At 42.3% G+C, this 11,665-nt stretch overlaps 2 long non-coding RNA genes across 2 annotated transcripts; both read left to right on the top strand.

Annotated features, from left to right (window-relative positions):
• The first annotated feature begins 1,300 nt into the window (after nucleotides 1-1,300).
• On the top strand, nucleotides 1,301-1,664 carry LOC144766982 (uncharacterized). Its single transcript, XR_013598012.1, has 3 exons — nucleotides 1,301-1,366; nucleotides 1,479-1,550; nucleotides 1,640-1,664. It is a non-coding gene; the product is annotated as an uncharacterized LOC144766982 (long non-coding RNA).
• Nucleotides 1,665-6,605: 4,941 nt separating this feature from the next.
• On the top strand, nucleotides 6,606-6,957 carry LOC144766981 (uncharacterized). Its single transcript, XR_013598011.1, has 3 exons — nucleotides 6,606-6,659; nucleotides 6,772-6,843; nucleotides 6,933-6,957. It is a non-coding gene; the product is annotated as an uncharacterized LOC144766981 (long non-coding RNA).
• The last annotated feature ends 4,708 nt before the right edge of the window (nucleotides 6,958-11,665 follow it).

The raw sequence follows: 11,665 nt of genomic DNA, 5'->3' as shown, positions 1-11,665 counted from the left end.
AGAATATGGAATATGATGGATTATAAGAAAATACCAAAATGACGTTCTTTTTAGGGTAACAACTTGTACCACCGCCGAGTGTTGAGGAGCGCACAAAGAAGCACTCCATAAATATCCTGATGTCAGCCGAAATCAAATTTAATAGTATTCCGAAAAATATAGGGTCAAAATATAAATAGCCTGCAAAAAAGACAGCGAGTATGAATTCAGTGATTGTGTAGTCCGCTAACAGAACTTTGTAGAATAAACTATGAGAATGGCGCGTATCAACTTGCATCTATAATTAAATTGTCAACGATTGAAAAGTTGACGAAATGCCGGACCATGTATTAGGAGGCATTAAACAATAAAAATGAGAGTAGAGGGGACAACTTATAAAATAAGGCGGTATGAGCCAAAGAATTAGATCGAAAATCTACAAAGGGAGACCTGGGAACGAACCCGCGACCCTGTAGTCCCCAAATGGTTTCCAAACAAAAACTACAAATATGGCGCTGACAAACGGTTGATGTAATTGAATGTTAAATGCCAATTAAGGGGGCATTAAGCATCCAATTAATGAACTCAAGGGGTATTTAAAGCCCGCGAGACCGACTGCCCTCACCAGTTCCCGTGAAAGCAGAACGTCGCAACAAGCAAGCTCGCCGAGATTCCAAAATCGGAAGGTAAGGACTCGAGATTTTGACGCTACCCTATTAAGATAGATAGAATGCTTTGGATAACAGTGAGCACTCGAAATATTTCAAACCCGAGGGGGGTAGTTTTGTAAACCTAAAGGCCACAGCTCTGTTATTTGTATTGAATGCGAGTCATAGTGAAGGGCTGCAACCGGTAGTTGGTCTAAAGGTTGTAACATTACAATGGAAAGAGAAAGCCCCGGCATTCCATCTTTGAACTGAATGATTACAGCTTTTTAATCTTAAGATAATAGCTTTGTAATTTATCTAGAGCACGTGTTCCAGCGAAGGGTTGCATTCAGCAGCGTATCGGGGAAAAAAAACAGTACAGCAATGAGAATTAAGTCTGTTTTTTTTCCGAATAGCTGTATTTGATATCCCAGACAAATACCCGAGCTTACTCCGGAACTGCATTAATACACCAATAGCGGCAAGGAGAGTGGAAACCATATTTGCCATCAGTCAACTCGGCACTAATGGGATATAAAAGTATTTGAATATGCAACAGTAACCTTAAATGTGAGAATCTAAATAAAACCACACTTAATATGATTTTTCATCGTACAGGTTGGGAGAAGATAGAAATAAAAATATCCCCAAAACCAACAGTGTGGCTAACAGCGCTTAAAGAAAAGGAGATAGTGTTGTCCCTTTTCCAGGCTGCCAAGGGAAACTGCAGCCCCTAATCGGTATGTATGTAACCTCTCCAATTTACATAGAACTAATGGACAGGTAGACGATAAACTTATGACCCATGCATACTTGCACACCAAAGCAGAATGTTATGTTATTTTGGCATAGGCACCAAGACATCACTCAAGAAGGTGCAGGGAAGGACAGCCTGAAGGTTATCATTAGGCGTAAAACCAATCGGTATGTATATGGATGATAATCTCGAAAATAAACACTAGTGTTAAGACATCACTATTCCAAATATATAGCATTATCTGTGTACTCTACAGGCACGGCAAGATAACCAATTACAGAAGGTGCATATTAAAAGACGTACCTGCTTTAAGACACCATTGAATATGTGTCAACCAGACTTTTGAATAGTAAGTGACTCTGTGAGAAGCACGAAAACAGGTTGTAAGTCTCAATAGTATGGTAAATAATTCCATGCTCTTTCTCGTAGAATTCCATGACTCCACTGATTATGATGCAAGTGGTTTAAATCACAAAGTTAAAAGGAGAAACAGTCGTCCTGATAATTCATAGGACACCAACCCCTACACTTCAAGTAAGGGCAAGTATTATGTAAATAGGGAACATCACTAGAACAGTCCACAACTAGAATCAACTCTCCATAGGAATAATGTATTAATTACATGCATTCTCTGTTCTAGAAAGAAGTGAAATTTTTTTTAATCTTCGTCCGTCCTGAGGAAGGTGCCATAATTGTAACCAACGCACCGGGCTGTTTCTCCTTTTAACTTTGTGATTTAAACCACTTGCATCATAATCAGTGGAGTCATGGAATTCTACGAGAAAGAGCATGGAATTATTTACCATACTATTGAGACTTACAACCTGTTTTCGTGCTTCTCACAGAGTCACTTACTATTCAAAAGTCTGGTTGACACATATTCAATGGTGTCTTAAAGCAGGTACGTCTTTTAATATGCACCTTCTGTAATTGGTTATCTTGCCGTGCCTGTAGAGTACACAGATAATGCTATATATTTGGAACAGTGATGTCTTAACACTAGTGTTTATTTTCGAGATTATCATCCATATACATACCGATTGGTTTTACGCCTAATGATAACCTTCAGGCTGTCCTTCCCTGCACCTTCTTGAGTGATGTCTTGGTGCCTATGCCAAAATAACATAACATTCTGTTTTGGTGTGCAAGTATGCATGGGTCATAAGTTTATCGTCTACCTGTCCATTAGTTCTATGTAAATTGTAGAGGTTACATACATACCGATTAGGGGTTGCAGTTTCCCTTGGCAGCCTGGAAAAGGGACAACACTATCTCCTTTTCTTTAAGCGCTGTTAGCCACACTGTTGGTTTTGGGGATATTTTTATTTCTATCTTCTCCCAACCTGTACGATGAAAAATCATATTAAGTGTGGTTTTGTTTAGATCCTCACATTTAAGGTTACTGTTGCATATTCAAATACTTTTATATCCCATTAGTGCCGAGTTGACTGATGGCAAATATGGTTTCTACTCTCCTTGCCGCTATTGGTGTATTAATGCAGTCCCGGAGTAAGCTCGGGTATTTGTCTGGGATATCAAATACAGCTATTCGAAAAAAAAACCAGACTTAATTCTCATTGCTGTACTGTTTTTTTTCCCCGATACGCTGCTGAATGCAACCCCTCGCTGGAACACGTGCTCTAGATAAATTACAAAGCTATTATCTTAAGATTAAAAAGCTGTAATCTTTCAGTTCAAAGATGGAATGCCGGGGCTTTCTCTTTCCATTGTAATGTTATAACCTTTAGACCAACTACCGGTTGCAGCCCTTCACTATGACTCGCATTCAATACAAATAACAGAGCTGTGGCCTTTAGGTTTACAAAACTACCCCCCTCGGGTTTGAAATATTTCAAGTGCTCACTGTTATCCAAAGCATTCTATCTATCTTAATAGGGTAGCGTCAAAATCTCGAGTCCTTACCTTCCGATTTTGGAATCTCGGCGAGCTTGCTTGTTGCGACGTTCTGCTTTCACGGGAACTGGTGAGGGCAGTCGGTCTCGCGGGCTTTAAATACCCCTTGAGTTCATTAATTGGATTCTTAATGCCCCCTTAATTGGCATTTAACATTCAATTACATCAACCGTTTGTCAGCGCCATATTTGTAGTTTTTGTTTGGAAACCATTTGGGGACTACAGGGTCGCGGGTTCGATCCCAGGTCTCCCTTTGTAGATTTTCGATCTAATTCTTTGGCTCATACCGCCTTATTTTATAAGTTGTCCCCTCTACTCTCATTTTTATTGTTTAATGCCTCCTAATACATGCTCCAGCATTTCGTCAACTTTTCAATCGTTGACAATTTAATTATAGATGCAAGTTGATACGCGCCATTTTCGTAGTTTATTCTACAAAGTTCTGTTAGCGGACTACACAATCACTGAATTCATACTCGCTCTCTTTTTTGCAGGCTATTTATCTTTTGACCCTATATTTTTCGGAATACTATTAAATTAGATTTCGGCTGACATCAGGATATTTATGGAGTGCTTCTTTGTGCGCTCCTCAACACTCGGCGGTGGTACAAGTTGTTACCCTAAAAAGAACGTCATTTTGGTATTTTCTTATTATCCATCATATTACATATAAAGCCAGAAAGACGGGATACCGTTCAGCCAATTCCTACGAATCAGGCGTAATTGCAGCAATAGAACCAGTTACGAAAAACATGCAGCCATCTTAAAAAACAAGCTTGCACAGAGAGGATACCCAAAGCGCCTAATAAAACAAGCATACAAACGGGCAAAGTACTATAATCGGGACAGCCTGTTTGAGACATTTACAAAAACAAATGACCGCAATGATGATATTATTATGGTATCAGACTATAACGGTTTTAGCAACAAGGTAAAAAACCTGATTAATAAGAATTGGGGCATATTAAACAAAGTAGGGATGACACCAATGGCAAAACCCACATATGCATACAGGAGGAATAAGACCATAAGGAATCATCTAGTGCATACTTTTAAAGAACCAAAAAGTGGGGGACAAAGAAATGTTGTAAACAATAGTCCCATCAGGCGCAACCTGCCATGCGGGTCTTGCTCACATTGCAAGAACATCATCAAGACCGACAAACTGGAAATCAATGGTATAACCCATTGGATGAACGAACATGTCAACTGTCGTACTACTAATGTAGTGTACCTTTTGTTGTGTCCGTGTAACAAATGCTACATTGGTGAAACCAGACGCGAAATGCGCCTACGGCTCACTGAACATCGATCTGCAATAAGAAATCAAAGAAAGAACGCCCCTTTGGTGGAGCATTGGATATCTGAAAACCACAATATGGATGAAATCAAGTGGTTTATTTTAGAAAAGATTAAGATCTCAGTAAGAGGAGGTGATTTGAACAAAAAACGAAAACAGAGAGAACAGTTCTATATGTCCAAATTCAAATCCTACTATTTAGGACTAAATGGTCGAGAGGAATGGGACAGAATGATCAGATAGTGTGGTAGATTTTTGTACCATTGACACCCTAAGAATAAAATGATAGCCATAAAAATGCCTGAAATTATCCCCCCGATAAATAGTTGCATCAGCACGACTTGAATTAATGTTCGCTTGGTCAAGTTATATTAAAAAAAAGGGGGGTCATAATAGCATACAATGTGATAACAGGAATTGTGATGAGAACTTAAGTCAGTCAAGGCAATCAAAGTAGCCTTAAACAGCTGCAAGGCATTACAGCTACTGTGTATGTGTTTATGTAAGAAACGATGTAAAAGACACAAGTTGTGCTGGATACTGCCACCAACAGCACGGTATGCGACAGAAACATAGCACTTTTTCCCATTCGCATTGTTATGATTGTTATGCTGGATATTGCCATCAAAAGTACTGCATGTGATAGAAACATAGCACTATTTGGCATTATTAGGATTGTATCTCTAGTTTTATAAAAGAATATGGAATATGATGGATTATAAGAAAATACCAAAATGACGTTCTTTTTAGGGTAACAACTTGTACCACCGCCGAGTGTTGAGGAGCGCACAAAGAAGCACTCCATAAATATCCTGATGTCAGCCGAAATCAAATTTAATAGTATTCCGAAAAATATAGGGTCAAAATATAAATAGCCTGCAAAAAAGACAGCGAGTATGAATTCAGTGATTGTGTAGTCCGCTAACAGAACTTTGTAGAATAAACTATGAGAATGGCGCGTATCAACTTGCATCTATAATTAAATTGTCAACGATTGAAAAGTTGACGAAATGCCGGACCATGTATTAGGAGGCATTAAACAATAAAAATGAGAGTAGAGGGGACAACTTATAAAATAAGGCGGTATGAGCCAAAGAATTAGATCGAAAATCTACAAAGGGAGACCTGGGAACGAACCCGCGACCCTGTAGTCCCCAAATGGTTTCCAAACAAAAACTACAAATATGGCGCTGACAAACGGTTGATGTAATTGAATGTTAAATGCCAATTAAGGGGGCATTAAGCATCCAATTAATGAACTCAAGGGGTATTTAAAGCCCGCGAGACCGACTGCCCTCACCAGTTCCCGTGAAAGCAGAACGTCGCAACAAGCAAGCTCGCCGAGATTCCAAAATCGGAAGGTAAGGACTCGAGATTTTGACGCTACCCTATTAAGATAGATAGAATGCTTTGGATAACAGTGAGCACTCGAAATATTTCAAACCCGAGGGGGGTAGTTTTGTAAACCTAAAGGCCACAGCTCTGTTATTTGTATTGAATGCGAGTCATAGTGAAGGGCTGCAACCGGTAGTTGGTCTAAAGGTTGTAACATTACAATGGAAAGAGAAAGCCCCGGCATTCCATCTTTGAACTGAATGATTACAGCTTTTTAATCTTAAGATAATAGCTTTGTAATTTATCTAGAGCACGTGTTCCAGCGAAGGGTTGCATTCAGCAGCGTATCGGGGAAAAAAAACAGTACAGCAATGAGAATTAAGTCTGTTTTTTTTCCGAATAGCTGTATTTGATATCCCAGACAAATACCCGAGCTTACTCCGGAACTGCATTAATACACCAATAGCGGCAAGGAGAGTGGAAACCATATTTGCCATCAGTCAACTCGGCACTAATGGGATATAAAAGTATTTGAATATGCAACAGTAACCTTAAATGTGAGAATCTAAATAAAACCACACTTAATATGATTTTTCATCGTACAGGTTGGGAGAAGATAGAAATAAAAATATCCCCAAAACCAACAGTGTGGCTAACAGCGCTTAAAGAAAAGGAGATAGTGTTGTCCCTTTTCCAGGCTGCCAAGGGAAACTGCAGCCCCTAATCGGTATGTATGTAACCTCTCCAATTTACATAGAACTAATGGACAGGTAGACGATAAACTTATGACCCATGCATACTTGCACACCAAAGCAGAATGTTATGTTATTTTGGCATAGGCACCAAGACATCACTCAAGAAGGTGCAGGGAAGGACAGCCTGAAGGTTATCATTAGGCGTAAAACCAATCGGTATGTATATGGATGATAATCTCGAAAATAAACACTAGTGTTAAGACATCACTATTCCAAATATATAGCATTATCTGTGTACTCTACAGGCACGGCAAGATAACCAATTACAGAAGGTGCATATTAAAAGACGTACCTGCTTTAAGACACCATTGAATATGTGTCAACCAGACTTTTGAATAGTAAGTGACTCTGTGAGAAGCACGAAAACAGGTTGTAAGTCTCAATAGTATGGTAAATAATTCCATGCTCTTTCTCGTAGAATTCCATGACTCCACTGATTATGATGCAAGTGGTTTAAATCACAAAGTTAAAAGGAGAAACAGTCGTCCTGATAATTCATAGGACACCAACCCCTACACTTCAAGTAAGGGCAAGTATTATGTAAATAGGAACATCACTAGAACAGTCCACAACTAGAATCAACTCTCCATAGGAATAATGTATTAATTACATGCATTCTCTGTTCTAGAAAGAAGTGAAATTTTTTTTAATCTTCGTCCGTCCTGAGGAAGGTGCCATAATTGTAACCAACGCACCGAAACGCGTCGACAGTGGGACTTTTTAATACATGAAAGTATATGATTTTAAATTGTGTGTGACTCTGAGATAGACACCGTAAATCGGAATTGTTAGATAGCATATATAAGATTGTACCAGAGCATCCCATCAAAGTATATATTGAATGCATTTTTAAGATATGGTTTTATTGAGTATAAATGTTTTATTACGAAAATAAATTTTGAGAGTAACAAAAAAGATATTCTAGTGTGGAGTACTAATACTTGTCTAGTGTCACAGTTACAAACCAAAGGTCATTGACTTTAATGTGTAGGCCTCATGGTCACCAACTAAAAGAGTAATACACAGAAAGGAATCCTTTTTGATAAGTATCTGATACCCAGTCCTTTCTGGTCCCTGGGAAACTCTCTCTTTTGGAGATTGTTCGAGAGGTAATACCTCGGGAAACAGGGGGAGAAGGAAACAGGAATAGGTGGGGAGGATTGGGGGTCGCTCACTCACCCGTTGACGTACTGGCTATGATCCCTTGGCTGAACAAGTACCCAGATCATGCTTCCGCAAGGATGCTGCAGGAAGGTTTCTCACTTGGTGTTCGCATTCCAGCAGGAGGGTATACTGGGAAGGCAGAATGTAGGAATCAGCTGTCAGTCAAACACAACCCAGTTGTAGTGGCGTCTAAGATTGAGAAAGAATTGCGCCTGGGTAGGATAGCGGGCCCCTTCACCGACATCCCTGTACCTAATTTTGTCCTCGGGGTTGTCCCAAAGAAAGAAAAGGGCGAATTCAAGCTCATACACAACCTTTCGGCACCGAAGGGCGCATCTTTGAATGACGCAATTGACGAAGGCATTTGCAGCGTCAAGTATGCGTCTTTTTACCAGGCAGTGGAGATGTTGAGAGTTCTGGGTCCCGGGGCATTGATGGCGAAATCAGACATTGAATTAGCTTTCCGCCTGCTTCCAGTTCATCCCTCGGATCAGCATCTGCTAGGTTTCTCATTTCAGGGTAAATACTACATGGATATGTGTATGCCCATGGGCTGCTCTGTGTCATGTGCCTATTTTGAGACTTTCAGTTCTTTGCTAGAATGGGTGATGAGGCAAGCAACAGGGCACCAACATGTGATGCACTACCTAGATGATTTTCTTTTGCTGGGGGCAGGGGTCTCACAGGAGTGTGCGTGGGCATTGCAGGAATTTTGCGTGCTCATGCGGGCTTTTGGGGTCCCGCTTGCAGCTGGAAAAACGGTGGGTCCATCGACATGTTTAGAATTCCTGGGCATTGAACTGGACTCTGTAGAAGGTTGTTTCAGGTTACCCAAAGAAAAGATCATGAAGTTCAGAGCAGCCCTACAGCAATGTTTGTTAAATAAAATGGTCACGCTGCAGCAGCTGCTGCAGACTGTGGGGCAGCTGAATTTTGCACTAAGAGTCATACCGATGTCACGCCCCTTTTCCTGCTCAATAGCGCAGGCCATGAAGGGCCTACGGGACGAACACCATCGCACTAGGTTGTCAGATGAGGTTCGCCAGGACATGCGGATATGGATGGCATTCCTGGAGGATTTCAACGACAGAGTAGTGTGGTGTGGCCTCCCACTACGTCGGCTGAGTTAGGTCTTTGAACTGACGCGGCTGGAAGTGTGGATTTTGGTGCCATACTTGGCAACAGGTGGGCGGCACAACAGTGACCCGAGTGGTGGGAGGAAGGCGGTTTGACAGCAAACATCAGTTTTTTGGAGCTCTTTCCAATATGGGTTGCACTATCGGTATGGCCTGAACAATTGTCTAACCAATCTGTGATCTTCTGGTCAGAAAACATGGCTGTAGTGGAATGTATCAACCAACAGGCGGCGTGGTGTAAGTTTATACTTCGCCTCATGAAAGAGATTGTGCTGAAATGCTTGAAGTTGAATATTCAGTCTAGGGCCAAACATGACCCAGGGGTCTTGAACAACGCAGCTGACGCACTTTATCGCTTTAAGATGCAGGTATTCAGAGAACACCTTCCATCTGCAGAGGCCACACCAGCACACTTCCAAACAATACTATGGCAAATTGGTGCCCCCAACTACAGAACCTCGTGGCAGCCAGCTTAGCACCTAGGACCAGGACGGCATACGAAGGGGCGTTTATGTCTTACTGTTGTTTTTTGGGACAGGACTGGGAGGCTAAGAGTGAGCTGGAGGGGAGTTTTACTTCATATATTGACACACTGCACAGAGAGGGGCGCTCAGCGGCCACAGCTAGCAGACACAAAGCAGCTGTCTCTTTCTTTGCACAGATAAAAGGTATCAAGGATCCCACAAACAGTTTTATAGTGCGGAAGGCATTGAGAGGATGGAGACGCCTACAAGGAAGCAGCGCCGATTACAGACAATCAATAGGTTTGGAACGGTTGGCAGGGGTATTGGATGCCTTATCTGACTCGTGTAGCTCCCCAGGGGAGGTACTCCTATTTAGAGCCGCGTTTTCACTGGCTTTTTATGGGGCATTGCGGGTAAGCGAACTGGTGGCTAACAACAAATTGGACAAGTTAGGTGGTCTCCAGCTGGCTGACACTAAGATAAAGGGTGAGTCAATGTGGGTAAACATACGGAAATCAAAAACTGACCAAGAGGCCCGGGGGGATAGCTTGGTATTATACCGGGCTCCGACCAATCCGTGCTGCCCAGTGGCACATGTAGAGGCATTTATCAAGCAGAGGGTGGGCGTGGCAATGGGAACATTGTTCATACACGCAGATGGTACCCCATTGACCAAGTTTCAGTTCAAACTAGTGTTGGCAATGGCGATCAGCAAGGCGGGTCTCAACCCCAAGGATTTTGGGACACATTCATTCCGTATCGGGGCTGCCACTGAAGCAACAGCAAGAGGGTTGCATGCCAACAGTGTAAAGAGGATCGGAAGATGGTCTTCCGATGCCTATAAGCATTATGTGCGGCTGCACATGTTGTGAGGTGCAGTACAATCACCCTGACACCTCCCTTGTTGTCTGTTTATCTTTCAGTTTCTCGAGCCTGTGACGCAGGGTGGAAACTGGTACTGGGTCATCAACAGCATCCATCATCAACACGGCGAACGCAAGAAGACAGGACGAGGACTCATGTAGTATGGGTTTTTGGCCATTCCTATGTTAAACGTGCTAAACCAGTTTTCCTTTCAGGCGAATGTAGACGGAGGGCCGAGCATGGGGGTTTCAAGGTTTCCTTTCATGATAAAGGGGGGCTATGCCTTAATCAGCTTAGGAGTTTCTTTTCAGAATTACTCAACAGGCAAGCCCCACCGCCCTCAGTTGTTATCTTACACCTGATTGGAAACGATTTAGTAACGCTGGGCAGAAGGGTCCTGTTGGAAGAGATAATCTCTGCAGCAGGTTGGCTAGCGAAGTTGCTCCGGGGTTGCACCGTAGTATGGTCTCAGTTGATACCTAGACTGCAGTGGAGGGGGGGAGACTCAGTTAGGGCGTTGAATCACTCGGTAAAGAGGATCAACAACAAGATAGAGAAACTGTTATGAACATCTCAATTGCAGAGTATTCCACTTGGGTGCATCTGGGGGGATCATTTCTACGTACGGGATGGGGTCCACTTGACTGATGCAGGCAAAGACTTACTAACAAAAAACATATTGGCATGGTTAGAGGGTTTTGTGAGGTAGGTATGACCTTTCACTGTAGGAATTGGGGGGGGGGGCAGATAGTCGGTCAACTATGCTGGCCTGTGGCGGTAAGGTCATGATCAGGGAAAAGCAATTTAAGGTCCTTAGGGGGCGGCACCATTCTCGAATGGGGTCGCCCAGGGGGAGGGGCCAATGGTCTCTCCTAGAACTTCAGGGGCAGGATATCCACTTGGTTGGAAGGTGCGGGGGAGGGAGTCACGCTTTCCTTGGGCTGTTAGCCACCCCGCACATACACTATGACGTCAGCAAATGGCGCGAGTGAAAGGGCCCTCCTTTTTGGTTTAATGGAGTTCACGGAGCATACGGGGTAACCAAGAGAGGGACGTACTCTCCCGGTAACCGGGTCATGTTGCGCATGCGCACTCATACGTGAGGGTGTAGCTGGACAGTAAGGATCTGACACCGGTTAACGACCTTGCCGTAGGCCCAAAAATTTTAGTATGCAAAATTCATACGTAGGATGTTAGATTCGGTTAGGAACATGCTGTATTAGACATTTGTTAAGGTTAGCCCTTCATACCTGTCTACATTGCTGTAAATCTAATGTCAGAATTTTGCATGTTAATAATTGTCTAAATAATGTTTTATTTTAACACTTTTTAATTTGTTTTCATATTTTA

The sequence above is a fragment of the Lissotriton helveticus genome, chromosome 7, assembly GCF_964261635.1.
Source record: "Lissotriton helveticus chromosome 7, aLisHel1.1, whole genome shotgun sequence".
In the NCBI taxonomy this organism is placed as follows: domain Eukaryota; kingdom Metazoa; phylum Chordata; class Amphibia; order Caudata; family Salamandridae; genus Lissotriton; species Lissotriton helveticus.
This window is presented reverse-complemented; position numbering and strand designations above follow the sequence as displayed.